At 46.1% G+C, this 16432-nt stretch overlaps 1 protein-coding gene across 5 annotated transcripts in view; it reads left to right on the forward strand.

The window, feature by feature from the left end:
- Schip1 (schwannomin interacting protein 1) overlaps positions 1–16432 on the forward strand; it is a 152242-nt gene that overhangs the window by 52559 nt on the left and 83251 nt on the right. The gene's annotated exons all lie outside the window — the stretch shown is intronic.

The following is a 16432-nucleotide window of genomic DNA, read 5'->3' on the forward strand; positions in this document are numbered from 1 at the left end:
GTGACAGTTGTCTGAGCGTCAGCATCAGCATCACGGTCTTCAAGGTCTCCTGAACTTAACAAGAGCTTGATGGAAACATTGTATTACTCAGCTAGGCAAGGTATTCATAACTGTAAAAACAGCAGCTGGGATGCAGAGGCCGGAGGATCAACAGTATGAAGCCACCCTGAACTACACAGGAAGACCTTGTCTCCAAAAATCAAAGCAGCTCAGTGATACAGTGTTGCCTGGTGTATACCAACCAGGTCTTGGGGCTGATTCCCAGAACCACGATTTTTTTTAAATTGTGTCTCTCAAATGATTCTGTTTATATTATGTGATGTTTTACTCTTTTAACTTTTTGAGAACCTTATCACCCAGCTCCCTGATAAATCACACATAGAGGCTTATCCTTAGTTATGAATGCCTGGCCTTAACTTGGCTTGTTTCTGGCCAGCTCGTCTTATCTTAAATTATGCCATCTACCTTTTGCCCCTGGGCTTCTATCTTTCTCTGTTTCTGTATACCTTAATTTACTTCTTTCTCTGCGACTTGCTGTGCAGCTGGGTGGTTGGCCCCAGGTGTCCTCCTCTCCTTGTCCTCCTTCCTCTCTTCCCAGATTTCTCCTTGTATTTATATTCTCTGCCTGCCAGCCCCGCCTATCCTTGTTCCCGCCTCGCTATTGGCCATTCAGCTTTTTATTAAGACCATCAGATATTTTAGACAAAGAATCACAGCGCCACAGAGTTAAACAAATGCAGCATGAACAAAGATCACACCTTAAAATAATATTCCCCAACATATTTAGCCAAGATGGACTTGTACGCATTTGAGGGGTTTAAAAAATAGTGTACCTTAGAGGAGCCACATGCGTATTCAAAAATTTATTTTTCTTAAATATTGATGATTCCATGCTCCTTTGAAATTTGCTGAGGCATGTACTTAGTGAGAATGAAAGTGGCAGGAGGGGAGCGGAGCAGCCGTAGTGGGGTATGGTTTGCCCTCATTCAGAAGCACAGAAATGAGTCCCACAGAAACCAGTCAGTGTGTGTGTTGTGGGACTGAGAAGCTTACAGGCACAAGGTCCCACAGCGAGGCCAGACACATATGCAACCCTTCTTTTTGCAATGACCCCTTTGTCCTTTAGGAAAACAGAAGGTTTTATGAAAAATAGGTTAATATTGGCATCAACGACTGTTTTTTAAAAAAATATTTTAGTTTTTGAGAGTATAATTACATCATCCCCTTCCTTCCTTTCCTTCCTCTAGCCCCGCCTATGCCCATCCCTTGATCGCTTTCAGATTCATGGCCTCTCTTTCTTTAATAGGTGTGTGTGTGTGTGTGTGTGTGTGTGTGTGTGTGTGTATTCCTAAATAATAAACACAACCTGCTCAGTCTGTATAATGTTACTAGGGTGTGTGTTTTCAGGGCCAACACTCGGTATTGGATAACCATTTGGAGCACTCTTCTCCGTGGAAGGCTATTTTCCCACTTTCAAAATTCCTTAGTTGCTTGTCGTTCTTGACATGAACAAGGATGCCACTAATAGACATGGTATCATGGAAGAAAGCTCGCGGGGATAGTGTTGAAGACCCCGGAGGACTCCCAGAGAGACAGTATGGCAAGGGAGCTGGAGAGAGCATAGGAGCATGGTCGGTCAACCTTGGTACTAATGTACGTGAGAAGGTCTGCCTTTGGATCTGGTTGTGTGTACACTTTCAATAAAATGATGTAGAGAAAAGCCCAATGAAGATGCAGTAGCTTCCACAATGATAGCAGGTACTTAGGTGACAATGCCAAATCTGAGTGATTTGTCTCTAAGTTTATTTTAAAGCGGTCCCTGTGTGAGTTGACTTGTAAACAGAGAGCGCACACTGGTTCCTGACCCAGATGGGAACAGTTACACAGAAACTATATTAATTACAACATTGGCCAATGGCTTAGGCATAATCCTAGCTAGCTCTTACATCTTAGATTAACCCATTTCTATTAATCTATGTATCGCCACAAGGATGTGGCTTACTAGTAGTATTCTGGCATCTTTCTCCTTCAATGGTTATATGGCGTCTCTTAGACTCCACCTATTCTCTCTCTCTCTCTCTCTCTCTCTCTCTCTCTCTCTCTCTCTCTCTCTATCTCTGGATTTCCCACCTGGCTTTACTCTGCTCAGCCATTGGCCAAAACGGCTTTATTCATCAACCAATAAAGCAACACACATACAGAAGGGCATCCATCCCACATGATGCCTGGAGAGTCTTTGCCTCTGCCTAGTCTCCAACCTGTTTTTATGGCCCTGCGTTTGGTCTCTGTAAACGCTAAAAGCTGCTGAGCTTTCTCTTCATTTCCAGGGACCCTCTATCGTCTCAGACATTCCCAGTGACTAGGCCTTTGTGTTCTTTCTTTGACCCTTGGATGATCCTTAGCCAGGCCTCAGCTGCTTAAGAGTCTTGACAGCTGTGAACACTAGGTGAATTGAATGGATGTGTAGCGTAATACGGAATCCTTTTCTCATTTTTGTAGTACTTTTTTATGTGGGACTGGAAAACAGATTCAACAAAATAATTCATAATGGTTTTAAAAAAACCCCTTCCCCTACCCCCTACAAGGGAATATACTTGAGCTTGAACAAGGCTCTCAAAGGTTCAGCCTAAGGACTAGTGGTGTTTTTGGTGGCATAGGTGCCGTCTCAAGTGCTCCCTCAGGCCAGCTGCCTTCATCTGCCCACCACACTGGGCCTAGGTCGTCTCAGCTGAGTCTGAACATGATCAGCCAGCACCGAGAACCTGGCATGGCTTCAGAGAAACTTGATTTAGGCTTAAGTAGGAGGAATGAAGGAAATGAACCAAGGTATGTGTTTACTCCTTTTTAATCATATGTGATAGATAAAATTACCATCCTGGAGGTGCGTAATAACTTCATTAAGATGACTTTCTGTCTGCTGAAAACAGTCTTCAAAGCCTGGACAGCCCTGGGTTTTTGTTTGTTTGTTTTTATAGCCCCTCGCTCCCCAGAAACATGCAATGTGGAAGTCGTGGATTCGGTTCTCTTGGCAGGAAACTACATCCTTTACATGGCATCTTGTGGAAGGCGATAAAATACACAACACTTTAAGGCTGGATTTTCACTGTCGCTCTTCTGGAAGAGCAACGCACTGGTACAAACCTAACCTAAGTGCTCTTCCGGGATATTAAACCTGGTGGAAGTGACGAGATTCAGCCACTACGCCAGTGCACTTAAAACAGCGGGGCCGGCGGCTGCAAACAAAGCTTAAGAAGGCCTGCTGAGTGCCAAGTGTTCCTCCACTCGTGAGAAATTAAACACGGGCACACTCAACATGCCCCTGGATGTGACTTCCTGTTGGCTCACCGTACAGTCTAGAAGATTCCTGAGGAGAGGTTTATTGCCCACGGAAATTGAGTGGAGGGGTCTTCAGGGTTGGCTCTTTTCCAGGAGATGCCTCTCAGGGCCAAATTATCGATTGCCCTTTCTAGGTGAGTTTACCAAAAATATATGGGAGTTTACTAATTGTTGAACATACGATACCAAGGGAAAAAAAAGAAGAGAATAAATTCTTACACTTAATGTAGGTTGCTTTAAATCCGTGGCACTCCCCTCCAGCCCTGTATCAATCATGGTCCACCAAAGAAACAGAACCAAAGTGTGTGTGTGTGTGTGTGTGTGTGTGTGTGTGTATGTGTGTGTGTGTGAGACGGAGTTGGTTGATGGAACTGTTCAGGCCAGCAGCAAGACTTGATGTTGTATGGTGGAGTCCAAAGCTGAGAGGGAGTCTCCTCTTCTGGAACCTGTGCTGTCTCCTTTTCAGTTGAATGGGTGAGGCCAGCTACCGGATGGAAAGAAGCTTCTGTACTTTCCCGACCCCCCAGCCCCACCCCCGCACCTACCTCCTAATAACGACGCTATTTCAATTCATGACCCTTCAACTTGAGCACACATTAAGCATCCCCTGGAACTCTTGTTAAAACACCGTGGAAGACAGGTCCAGGAACACATGCTTCTAACGAGGCCCGGATGAGGCTGATACCCGTTGCCCCGGGGACCACACTTTGGGAACCTACCGGTGATCTCTAATCCAAGATCTGTACTTTAGCTTCACGGCTCAGAAACTGACTTCGTGATGGGAGGAAAGTTAGGTTTCTTTCTCAGGGATGGGCCCAGGTAAATCAAGATTACACTGCTAATGCATAAAACATCTATGCCAAGTTGCTGGTCTGCAGTAAGAAATGAAGCCGCCACTGCCACCAAATGCCTGATAGAAAAAACTGCAAGCTGGGAAGAATGGCTTACAGTGGCAGAGATGTCAGTCCAGGGCCGATTGTGAGACCATGGTGACATCATAGAGGCAGGGGCATCTGGACAGGAAGCAGAGTTAGGAGGTTTGACCTTCAGTGACCTGCATCCTCCAGTTTAGGTCCCACCTCCTGAAGTCTCCAGAGCCCCCCCAAAACAGCACCAGTATCTGAAGATCAAGCATCCAGTGCTAACTGTGAGGACGTTTCCTATCCACACCAAAACAAAGACAAAATAATCCCACCAGAATGGGGGTGCAGAGCCAGTCTGTAGTAGAGGCAGCCCTGAAGAAGGCTGAGGAGTTAGGGGGTCAGAGCCCAGGAACAGTCAGGATTTGAGAGTTTGTCACAGCCACACCCACTACTGGGAGGGAGGAAGACACTCTCTGCGCTCAGAGAGTAGACATCTCAGGTTTTAGCGCTGTGAAGTGGGTGTCCCTCTCTGCTCTGGAAACTCCACTCAGCAGTGGGGTTCAGAGGGCTGAGATGAGGAATGCTTCTGGTGTGTCAGTAAGATGCTACTTTTTACAGCAACGTGTGTTTGTGCATGTTCATGTGCATGCATGTGCACACAGGATGCATGTGGAGGCCAGAGGGCAGTGTTAGCTGTCACCCTCCAGCCATCCTCAGTCATTCTCCTCAGCCCTTCAGTTTGATCTTCCGCTAACCTGCAGCTGGTGAGCATCTGAATTGGCTACCAGCAAGCTCTCTGGATGGTCCTGTCTCCACCTCCAGTGCTCGGATTTACAGGCTCAGGTCGCCATACCCAGCTTTTACACAGATGCTGGAATCAGAATTCTAGCCCGACACTTGCACAGCTAGTACTTGACTGGCCGAGCCACCTCCCCAGCCCCTCGAAGCTTTCTGTGACGGATATCACACACTGTTTTTAATGTCCTTACTGCAGTTCCCTTCTTCGGTTCTAGAGACGATGAAGTTGGCACTGCCGGTGCTCTCCTGTCTCATATCCGAGTCTTCTCAGTAAGCCTTTGTTTGGGTCTGTCAAGCACTAGGCTGTACCTCAGAGGCGAGGAGCCAAAGGGACTTAGGCCTTGAGTTCCGGCAACGGCCCATATATAATCCTTAACCTTTATGCCCTATATGCTGTGAGGGCAAACGTTAGTACACAGGGTTGCTAAGGCATGGATTGTGATGGAGCCACCATCAGTGTAGACCACAGTAATTCTCTGTAGTAGTATTTTGTTGTTGTTGTTGGGACCACCAGCCCACAAATCACAACCTAGAAACTTATTAATTATCAAAGTTTGGCCTTTAGCTCAGGCTTGTCCCCAACTAGCTCTTCTCAGTCAAATTAAACTTATTAATCTGTGTTCTGCCACGTGACTCATCTGTACTGTGTGTCACACTTCTTTGGAGTCTCACTGGTGTCTCCCCACCTCTCTTCTTCCCAGAGTTCTCCCGTGGAAATCCTGTCTATCCTCTTTCTGCCTAGCTATTGTCCATTCAGCTCTTCTTTACATCGACCATGGCAAAGCATCTTCACACGGTGTACAGATATCCCACAACCATGTTCCACCAGTGGTAATGTGTTAAAATTTCGATAACCATTCACAGTTTTGGTCCAGATATTTTACTCACTATTCAATCTAGTAGAAATTTCATTTGCTAGGACTCTTAACCCCACAACCGACATTTTAGTTGTTTATCACTTTTTACCATTTCCATCGATGGGAAGGGTTGTTTTGAATCGGTAGCTTAGGATTTGTTCACCTGTAGAAAGGAGCTGAGGCAATTTGCTTTGACCATTTGCTTTGGCCAGGGGTTTGGTACTGACTCAGAGGCTGATGGTTTGCTCATCAGAGTGGAGATGTGCTGTGTGGTTGGGTGTGCACGGTCTGTCACTGACTGCAGTACTGACTTGAAAGTTAGGAAGATTCTGGTTATAACCACATAGAAGCTTTTTATAACCTTAGGTAAACCATTTCTCCTCTCTGTTTTCAGTATATGTCGGTCACCTTCTTAATTCACTAATTAATGAAACTGTTTACAGATGTGCCTATCCCCAGCATTGGGAGACAGAGACAGGCAATCCCAGGAGCTTACCGGCCAGCTAGATAGCCTAACTGAAATAGTGACCTTTGGACTGAGGGCAAGAGAGATAGACATCCAGTTTCCTTGGGCATGTGCAAATTTTTCAAAGTGAATATTAGATAAATTTACATTGGCTATAAAGGCTATAACTCATCCTAGCTTTGACAGTACGAGGCAGGGTTCTTAGCTGTTCCTTTAACACGCACCCCACCATAGATTCTGCTTCATTTGGGGCCCCAGCATTAGTATCTGTTGTGTGAACTATCTGTCAGAATCCGCTCATCTCTATGCCTATGTCTGTCTGTCTGTCTGTTGCAGCTTCTCAGATGGGTCTAACAAGCACTCAGGGTCAAAAATACTGGCACAGCGTATAAACAAAAGATGAAATTATGTGTTTGGCCCTTGCTCATTGTTTGTGTGTGTTGCCATTTTGTTGTTTATGGAAGGGCAGATGCATTTGTTGTTGTTGTTGTTTTTTTTAATGACTGCTGTAACAAATCGCCACAAACAACCTGTGCATATTTATTATTTTACAGTTCTGAAGTCAGAAGTCTGAAATGGTCGTACAGGGCCAAAGGCAATATTTCTGCAGGATCTCGAGATTCTCTGACCCTTTCCAGCTTTTAGACAGCATCTGCATGCACTGGAGTATCCCCCTGCATTACTACATGCATTGGAGTATCCTCTGCATTACTACATGCATTGGACTACCCCCTGCATTACTGCATGCACTGGAGTATCCTCTGCATTACTACATGCACCGGAGTATCCTCTGCATTACTACATGCATTGGACTACCCCCTGCATTACTGCATGCATTGGAATATCCCTCTACATAACTCTCACATCAGCTTTAGCCGTTGTACCCCTCCCAGCTCTCCTGCATCCGTGTAATAGAGACACTTGTAATTATGTCAGGACCATCCAGATTATCCAGGCTAATCTTATCTCAAGATTTAATTTACCCATATCTGTGAAGTCTGCTCTGCTGTGCAAGAAAACATAAAGACATAATCATGGGGTCTGAGGATTTAGACTTAGACATGCTGGGGCGGGCAGTACTCTGCTTAGCTAAGCAGGAAGGCAATCACATGCCCCCCAACTGTTCTCTCCTGCGTAGAGAACCTCTGAGTCAGATCCACGTCCCCGCTTCCTTTCCCTCCAGCATCTGACGGCAAGACAGGAAACGAACACCCCGCGAAGACCAGAAGTGATAACACCGTGTTCGGAATTTTAATTTTATTGATTTTCTGAAAGGCTACCAGTTTTTAAAAATGTTCAGATGTCTTGAGAATTTCTCAAAATAGATATGTAACATTTGAATCTCTTGAGCTCTGGCGCCCTGCTGGTTTCTCTCCGATGGGGTGCTTCTCAACTACCAAACCTAAGTAAGGTTCTCGACCTGAAGTGTGTGCGGTGGGTGCGTCTCGTTATGGAACTTATTCTTGCAACCTACTGTGTGTTGGCCTCCTAGACAGAAAAAGCGATGAATGGCTCAGGTAGGCTGTCAAGGTCAGGGGCAGAGAAGTGGCTACTGGTGGTCAGTAATTCAGTGCAACTGGCTCTCTTTGTAAATCTGCTTTTGCTTTGTTAGGATTTGTTTTTGTTTTTGTTGTTATTGTTCTTGGTTTTTTAATATTTACACATGAAAAGGACCTCCTGAAAAGAGAGCCTGTGTAGCATAAAAACAATTAAAAACTTCCATGAGAGGCCAACAAGTGGGCTTTTAATAAAATGGTAGAACATAGCAAAAGGATGACCTGGAAATACAGGAAGCGGGTCCCAAGGGGAAGAGGCTTCAACAGTGACTTCTGGCTCAAGCTACTTATTGGAATTGAGGGAAGACGGGAGTGTTACCTCTTTTAAAACTCCTGGTCCCTGGAACCTACTCTTAGTGATTTAATTTAACTAGGAGAGGGCTTAGGCATCTGTCATGGAAGTAATGTTTTCTGTGTGCATGTACATGCTGAGTACAAGTTCTGCCCATCCTGCCCATCCTGGTTCTTCCCCACTTCTTCTACCAGACTGTGTGGTGAAGCCTTCTGGTATAAGTGCTGGGAACTCAACTCTGCTCCTCCGAATGAACAGTAACTGTTCTTAACCTCAGTCATCTCTCCAGCCCTGAAATCTGCATTTTAAATAAGCAAAACACTTGACTGTAGGAAGACTGACGTGTGATGAACAGACAGGGGTTTAGGTGAGAGCTAGACCACCTAGAACCTTGCCATGGAAGAGCGGAGCCCCTGCAAGTGAGATTGAGTTTTCAGAAGTATCTCCCCCTCCACAAGTCCGTGAAAGGAGTGGTGAGTCTGTTCTAGCAGGGAGACCACAGTCCTCAGTGAAGACTCCGGAACTAGGAGAAGCAGTAGCAGTAGACAGGAGGGCAGAAAAACAGTCCATATAAAACAGATAGGACCATCATAGCTTGGTGAGAGATGATCTGTGCATGAAGACAGCCTTGGGGACACCAACGAACCAGACAGAAGTCTGGGTTTGGGAGAGTAATTGACACCACACTGGCTGGTTTTGTGTGCCAACCTGACAGAAGCTAGAGTCTTCAGAGCCATCAGGAGGAGCCTCAGGTGATGAAAGGCCAGCTGTAAGGCATTTTCCCAATTGGTGATCAGTGAGGGAGGGCCCAGCCCATGGTGGGTGCTGCCATCCCTGGGCTGGTGGTCCTGGGTTCTCTTAAGAAAGCAGGCTGAGCAAGCCATGGGAAGCAAGCTAGTAAGCAGCTCCCCTTCATGGCCTCTGCATCAGCTCCTGCCTCAGGGATCCTGCCCTGCTCGAGGTCTTGTACTGACTTCTTTCAGTGATGAACAGCAATGCTGAAGTCTAAGCCAAATAAACCCTTTCCTCCCTAACTTGCTTTTTGGTCATGGTGTTCCTTCAAAGCAATAGAAACCCTAACTAAGACAGACTCAAAGGTTGGAATATGTAGTATTTATTACTTCTTGCAAGGGAGACTTACTGCTCCCCAGATTCCCCAGAGATGTAAACACAGCATGACTCCAGCAAGCACACCTGTGGATAATGGGGCAAACAAGGCCCTTACTGCCTAGTACTTGTTAGGTGATGCTACACAGAGGAAAAAAGATTCAGAGTTTTAGTTTGGGACATGTTGCAGTGGGGCCACATCCTGCTAAAACAAAGTCCAACATTACCAATACTTCAGTGACACACTCTGCATTGACAGTGGAGAAACAAAATGGTAACTTAAGGGAGCACCAGGGCCAACAACCACAGATGTAGACAAAGGTTAAAGCCATCCATTCTGTATGCTGGGGGGAGGGAGCGACGAATGGAAGTTTCTGGACAAACTCTGCAGTGTCTTTCTCCAGATGATGTCATGGCATTAGAACAAGGACTCAAAGGGCCAGCCACTGAATTAGTCTGTGTTTCCATGACTAACCAACCAACTTTTTCACTATTGTCTTTGGACCCTTGTTGCCAAAGAGATTGGTGTCTACATCAACCTCAAACCCTTCAAAGCTGTTCTTAACAATTCTTCTGTTGTGTGGTTCTGTTCCCGGGAAGGAGTGAATAAATGTCTACTCGCCCCAGTTGGGGAACACATGACAGACCAATCCAGCTTGATGAGCCAATGAGTTTCACCAGGGCTACTTGCAGGATTAGGAGTAAAGGAGCAGAAATGACTCAAAGCTGTATCACCAAATCCACCCGGGCATGGGCGACAGCTCACCAAAGCTGGATACCTGGAGCCCACTGCATGGACTCCAGACAGCTCAACAGGTTGGAGAGTGTCCATCCTTCCCAGGTAGATGAATTGGTCTGAGCCTCTTTGAAACAGCTCAGCTTGTGGTAGAGTCTCTCAGGAGTTCTGACAGCTTATATCACTTGGGGACAGAAGAGCCCAGAGAATCTGGTCAGTTTCAGGGACTCCCTGAAGCCATTCTGAGTTGTTTACTTTCTGAACCTAGCAAACTTCCTTGCAGGATGGAATGTTTCACCTCTCCTTAGAACATCCTGTGCTTTAACACATTTTTCCTTTAGACTATCCCTTTGTTTGAACTTTGCTTTAAAATGGTGTGTCTTTATGAGCCTCCTTCCAAGATGGAAGGTTTTAATCTTGGAAGAAGCTGGCACACAGCCTCCTTTCATCTTGTTGGGGGCACTGGCACCACTCATTCCTGTGGCTTCCTATTGACAGTTCATCGCATGCCCTTTATCTGAATATGAACTCTTTGTATGTTAATAATAGTATCCTGCAGATCACTCTAAAACTTGATTTCATTAGCAGTCTGGGTTTCAAATGTGAAATTTCTACAGTCATGCTTTCCTAGATCTTGTCCTCAGATTCTTCTAACAAGGCATTTTTCCTTCATCTTTTCCATTTTTACTTTGAAAGGATCAAGCAGAATATCAACATTGTGAAGTTTCCTCCTGAAAACGGCATGTGGATAAGATACAGATTTTTATTGAAATGTTGTCAGACATTGTTAAATTTTAAATTGGTTCTTTTGGGGAAAATATAAACCTAAAATGATTTATTTGTATTACTATTCATTGTTGCCAATATACAAACTAGAAAGTGGAAGGAGTGGGGGAGCAGGCTTAGAAAAAACAAAACAAAAAACAGGCTTGGAACCAGACAGAGTTGTACTCTGTGTGTGTGTGTTTTGTTTGTCTGGGTCTCTCTCTCTCTCTCTCTCTCTCTCTCTCTCTCTCTCTCTCTCTCTCTCTCTCTCTCTCTCTCTCTCTCTCTCTCTCTCTCTCTCTCCCTCCCTCCCTCTCTTTCTGTACGTGCATGCATGTGTGTTTACATATTTGTATGTGTTTGTCTGGGGTGCATGTAGAAGCCCCAAGACTGACATCAGGTTCTTCCTCAATTGCCTTTCACCTTATTCTTTAAGATCTTTCCCTCAACCTGGAGCTCACTTCCTAGCCAGGAACCCCCAGGATCCTCTTGTCTCTGTCCCTCCAGAGTTGGGACTACAGGGGTGCACTGCCATGCCCACCTTTTCGTGTGTGTGCTGGAGATCAAGACTTAGGTCCTCACTCTTGCGAGGCAGACACTTTACTGACAAGCTCTCTTCCCAAGTCCCCTCTAATCCCTTTAGCTATCCAGTCTTGAACAAAATTCCTCAAACTCTTTGCCCTGATTTCTGCTTCTGTGGGGTGGGGCTATTAATAGCAAGGTTGATAGGAGGATGTACCTGTTCCATAACTAACATTAGCCAATTTTCCTTGTCTTTATAATCGTTATCTGTTCCTTGTCTCCTGTGCCAAGGACCCTCGTCTGTCAATCAAGCCTGGTATCTTAGCCCTATTCCGCATTTACCGTTGCCAAACAAGACTGGTTTTTGCAGACCCTTGCCATAGTTTCTGGACCTGGTCGGCCTTCACAAGTCGACGACTGTGAAATTTTAAATGAGAATGAGCATGAACTAAAACCGAGGACTTGAAAACTCTTGGTTTTAACGACAGTTACTAAGCTGGAATTTTCCATCTGACGATTTTTAGATTGTGACCTCACATATGCAAATGACGAAAGTTAGGCAACCACTAGAGAGACTGGGCAGGGCAGTTATTTGACCCACATTCCTTCACGCTGCTATTCTGGAGGCTTTGCTCATGTTTGAACCACCAGCAGCAAATTCCTTCTCCCCAGGCATTCCTTCTTTCTGAGGTAAAGGGGACCAGCACCGAGCAGGGCAGTGGGGCTCAGGTATGCAGCTTTTGCTACCCTCCGGGTAAAGAAAGGCGAAATGCTGCCAAGTGATGGAAAGAAAGCCAAGTTTCGGCCCTACGAATCTTAGCCTTGTGCAAATGGCTTAACCTTTCAAAGCCTTGCTTTCGCCTCCGTGAAGTCATAGAGCGGGATTGAAATTGGCACAAAATCAAATGTGCTTATCCAGTAAGAGTTGCCAAGCTGCTTCCGGCGGGCAAAGGCCTGGGACACCCGACCAAGGTCACAAAAAAGCAGGGTAGAGTGAACTGGACACCTGACAGACAGCCCGTCGGGTTGCAAAGAAACACCGCAAGGGCAATGGGAGGAGTTAAAAGGTGACAAATGTGGAAGGCATCACTGAGACCCCGTGGCTGAGCTAGGAGTTCGCCACACAGCTTCTCGGAAGATGGGGAGGAGGGCTGGGCGTTGAGAAATTGATCAGGAATTCTGCCTGGTGTGGGAGGGACCTGTTAAAGCCAGGTTCTCCCTGACCGCCTCAGGAACGATGAAGACTTCTTGAGGCATTTTCAGAAAAGCGAAGCAGTCGGTTTGGAGTCTGGAACAATAACTCTGGGCAGAGATTGGGTTGGGTGGGAAAGCTGCAGCAAAGTCCACTTGAGCTAGAGTGTCTGAGTTGAAGTCTTCTGAGGGAGAAGAGGCTTGGGCCTGGAAAGGAGGTTTCCAGGAAGGAGAGTTCTGCTTTCGCTCACTCACTTATCCTCCACGCGTGACTGGAACGTCGGCGGGGGGGGGGGGGCACATACTCACCTGCAGAACAATGTCGCCACCTCAGACGAGCTACAGTCACAAGATAATGATGTAAATGACCACGTATTACACTGATGTTGTGACCATGCTGATAATCCATCTCCAAAGTCTCTACCATAAAATGAGAAGTTGGGCGTAGGTAAGCCAGTATGTCACCTCCCCAGAGCCCTGCAGAGCCCACCGAGTCCCAAGATCCAGAGACTTTGATGGGTTCTGAGCCCCCCCTGAATCCGCTCTTTCCTACCAACGGATGCAGGACAGGAACTGACTCGAAGCGCTTGAAGGAGCATTTGCCGTGTCAGTCACAGCTTCAAGGATTGGCCTCTTGGGGCTTCAAGGGAACGAAGGAAAGACTAACATGGATGGATACAGAGAAAAGCTGGGACTGGGTGCACTGGGCTCTCTGCTGAAGGAGCCACAGCATCCCAGAAGTTCAGCCTGTCCACGATAGGGTGGAACAGGGAGAGGGGGTTATTACACACAGATGAACAACACACAGTGAGCAAGGAGGTGGGGTTAGCAGTCTCAGTAAGCAGTCTGCCAGCTGTAAACATCTGGGGCGATATAACAAAAACCTGGGGGGAAAGCTGTGGTGGGCATTTTCTGCACACAGTCAGACCAGAGGAAGGCTCTGCTCTGCCTTTGAGCCACTCGCACGGGGCTGGGATATTGGTCCTTGACACACACAGTCGCAGCGTAAACAATACACATTCCCTCGGGGCTTCACTCACTTGGGGCATCCCCTGCTTCTCACAGGGGTCCCAACTGTAGCCCGCTATGAGGACAGGAAGTCATTATCAGTTCCTGTAACACAGATGGCATCGCCTGGCAGATCTCGGGTTTAAGAAGCACCGACATCAGTAGCGCTTGTACTTTGACAAGCGCTTGGCTGTGAGGGTCTTGGTGACAGACAAGGAGCTGAGCCTCGGCGGATCCTTTCTTCGGTTACCGCGGGCCCTTGACCCACGGTTGCAGCCCCTTCTGTGTTCTCCCAGGGAAGAGGGACCTGCCCGCTCAGAGCTCACAGGGAAGAGGGACCTACCAGCTCAGAGGCCTTCTGCTCACAGGCACGGATTCGCACCCCTTCAACATAGACCAAGCAGATGTTGGAAAAGGAAGTTGCTCTCCATGGAGGGCAGCGTTCATGCTCAGTGTTCTGGCTGTGCGAAAAATGACAAGTGCGTGCTTTTTACCGAAAAAAATTCCCATTTTAGAAGCTGGGCATTGTCTTCCCCTTCATTTTCCAACCCTAGAGCTTGTGTCCCTTTTGTATGCAGTAAAGATGAATGACAATTCTCCTATTTTTTTTTCCTCTCACATTTATGGGACAGTTAAGTACACACACATATATGGGGGAACTTTCAGCTGGGGGGTGATAGCGGTTAAGTAAGATGTTGTTATGAATGTTCTTTCTCTGAGGGGGGAAATTTTAGAATTTCAGTCAACTTAAACATTCTTCTGGAACATATGTAATTATTCATAAGTAAAATAGAAGAAAACATATATCTATATACAGCACATGCCAGTCATATTTTGTTGTTTGCTCTAAATTATGTGCATGGATTGTGTCTGTATATGAATGTGTATGTGATAGCAGCTGCCTATGAAGGCCAGAAGAGGGTCCTGGGTCCCCTGGAGTTGGTGTTTCAGGCACTAAGTGTGCTGGGAACAGGACCTCTGGAAGAGCAGGAGGGTTCTCAGCCGTGCAGTCATCCGTCCAGTGTCACACTTTTATTAAGGATTGCCTGATACTTAGTTTTTGCTGGATCAGATGATGAGGATAAATTCAAAATGAAGAGAAAGGGCATCCAATATGTTCTTCATAAGCATTTTAACATCTTTTCTATAGTAAGCAATTTCATACATTTTTTTGTAAGTATGTTGTCTGAAGTCTTTAAAGAAAACAGACCCCCCCCCTTTAGTTTAAATCTTTTGGGGGGGTCTCTGAATAGCTAAAAGAAGTTAGCTATTCAATCAGTAATAATTCCATTTTTGTGTGTACCTTATCATCAGTGTGTAGTCTTGACTGGCTTAGAACACTCACTGCGGAGAGCAGGCTGGCCTCAAACTCAGATACCCACCAGCTTCTGCCTCCTGAGTGCAGAGATTATAGGCATGCACCACCACCTACCATGTCTGACTTCAAAATTTTTTAATATATTTTTTATGTTTGTACATTTCTTCCTTTTTATTCCCATTCCTCAAAACATCTCTAGAGGAAGGGGGGGGAAACAGATTTTAATGCAATAATGAAAATAAAGGACTTGGCGCAGCGCCTAATATCTGATAATCACACAACATGTTAACAATTTTTATGATTACAATTAATCATATCATAGCTGTTGTCACAACTCTGATTGAAGAAACCGAATCTTCAGTGATTAAGGTACCATGACTATAAAACTCACGCATAAAAATGCAATTCTCCAAATTTACAGTAGTCTGTCGTTTGTGCCAATTAAAAACCAAAAGAACAAGCAAACGCATGTTGTCCTTCGGCTGAGTTAGGGTTTTCTGCTGCTGTGATGGAACACCAAGACCAAAAGCAGCTTGGGGAGGAAAGGGTTGACATGTTCTGATCACAGTCCTTCAAGAACTGGAGGCGCCAGGAGCTGATGCAGAGGTCACGGAGGAGGGCTGCTTACTGGCTTGCTCCCCCTACGCCGTGGCTTGCTCAGCCTGCTTTCTTCTATAAATCAGGACCTCTAGCCCAGGGGTGGCAGCACCCGTCTGAGGTGCCTCCCCCCTCCCCCCTTCTCATTAACCATCAATCAAGAAAATGTACCACAGGCTTGCCCACAGGCCAGCCTAGTAGGGGCATTTTCTCAGTTGGGGTCCCCTTAAATAACTTAAGTTGAATCAAGCTGACGTAAAATTAGCCAGCACATTACTAAAACACCCTTTAAATACTGGGAGACCTGCACATGTTATTAGTTTATTTAATCAGTTAATTTCATTTTTTTTTTTGTGAGTATGATTTGAGCTATTATTTTGTAGGTGAAGAAACTGGGAATAAGAGTCTATATCACTATTTGTAGCAGGGATTTAAGAAGTGTCCCTGCTGCAGGCGGAGAACAGTTTCTTGACTCCATAAAATCGCCAGTCGCGGTAGGCAAACGCGGAGGTCTTGAGTAGTCTAGTTTCCTCCAAGTCCCAATTCCTTTCCACTTCCGAGAGACAACCTTTCCGGCATAATGTGTAGATGTGTAGATGGAATGTATCCCGTGGCGTGTGAGGTGGGTTCTAGATACCTCTAGATGACTGATGGCCCGGAACCCCGTTTACAAGGGATTCGCCGTATTACGTCAGCGTGGCTCTGGTACCACAGCTGAGCTAGGAAGCATCAACGGTAGACTCGGCAGTCTCTGTTAAGATGATTATCGTTACCTCCGAGTGACTGATATTCCAAGTGCCAAAGCTTTAATGACGCAGGGTTTCATGTTGTGAGAAATCCGGAAGAAGGGTGGAGGTCTGCCACCCAAGGCAGCTTTAAGGCGGCTGGTGTCTCTCTGCTTTGGAGTTAGCTGTAGATGCAGCGTGTCTTCCGCCCACCCTCAGTTTACCGCTTCCTGCCTCGTGGTCCACACCGACGGCTTAAGCACCTCCTCTCATGTCTTCCAGCTGTTAGGAAGAA

This window comes from Alexandromys fortis, unplaced genomic scaffold (genome assembly GCF_014885135.2).
Source record: "Alexandromys fortis isolate MF-2015 unplaced genomic scaffold, M_Fortis_MF-2015_v1.1 scaffold_53, whole genome shotgun sequence".
NCBI lineage: Eukaryota > Metazoa > Chordata > Mammalia > Rodentia > Cricetidae > Alexandromys > Alexandromys fortis.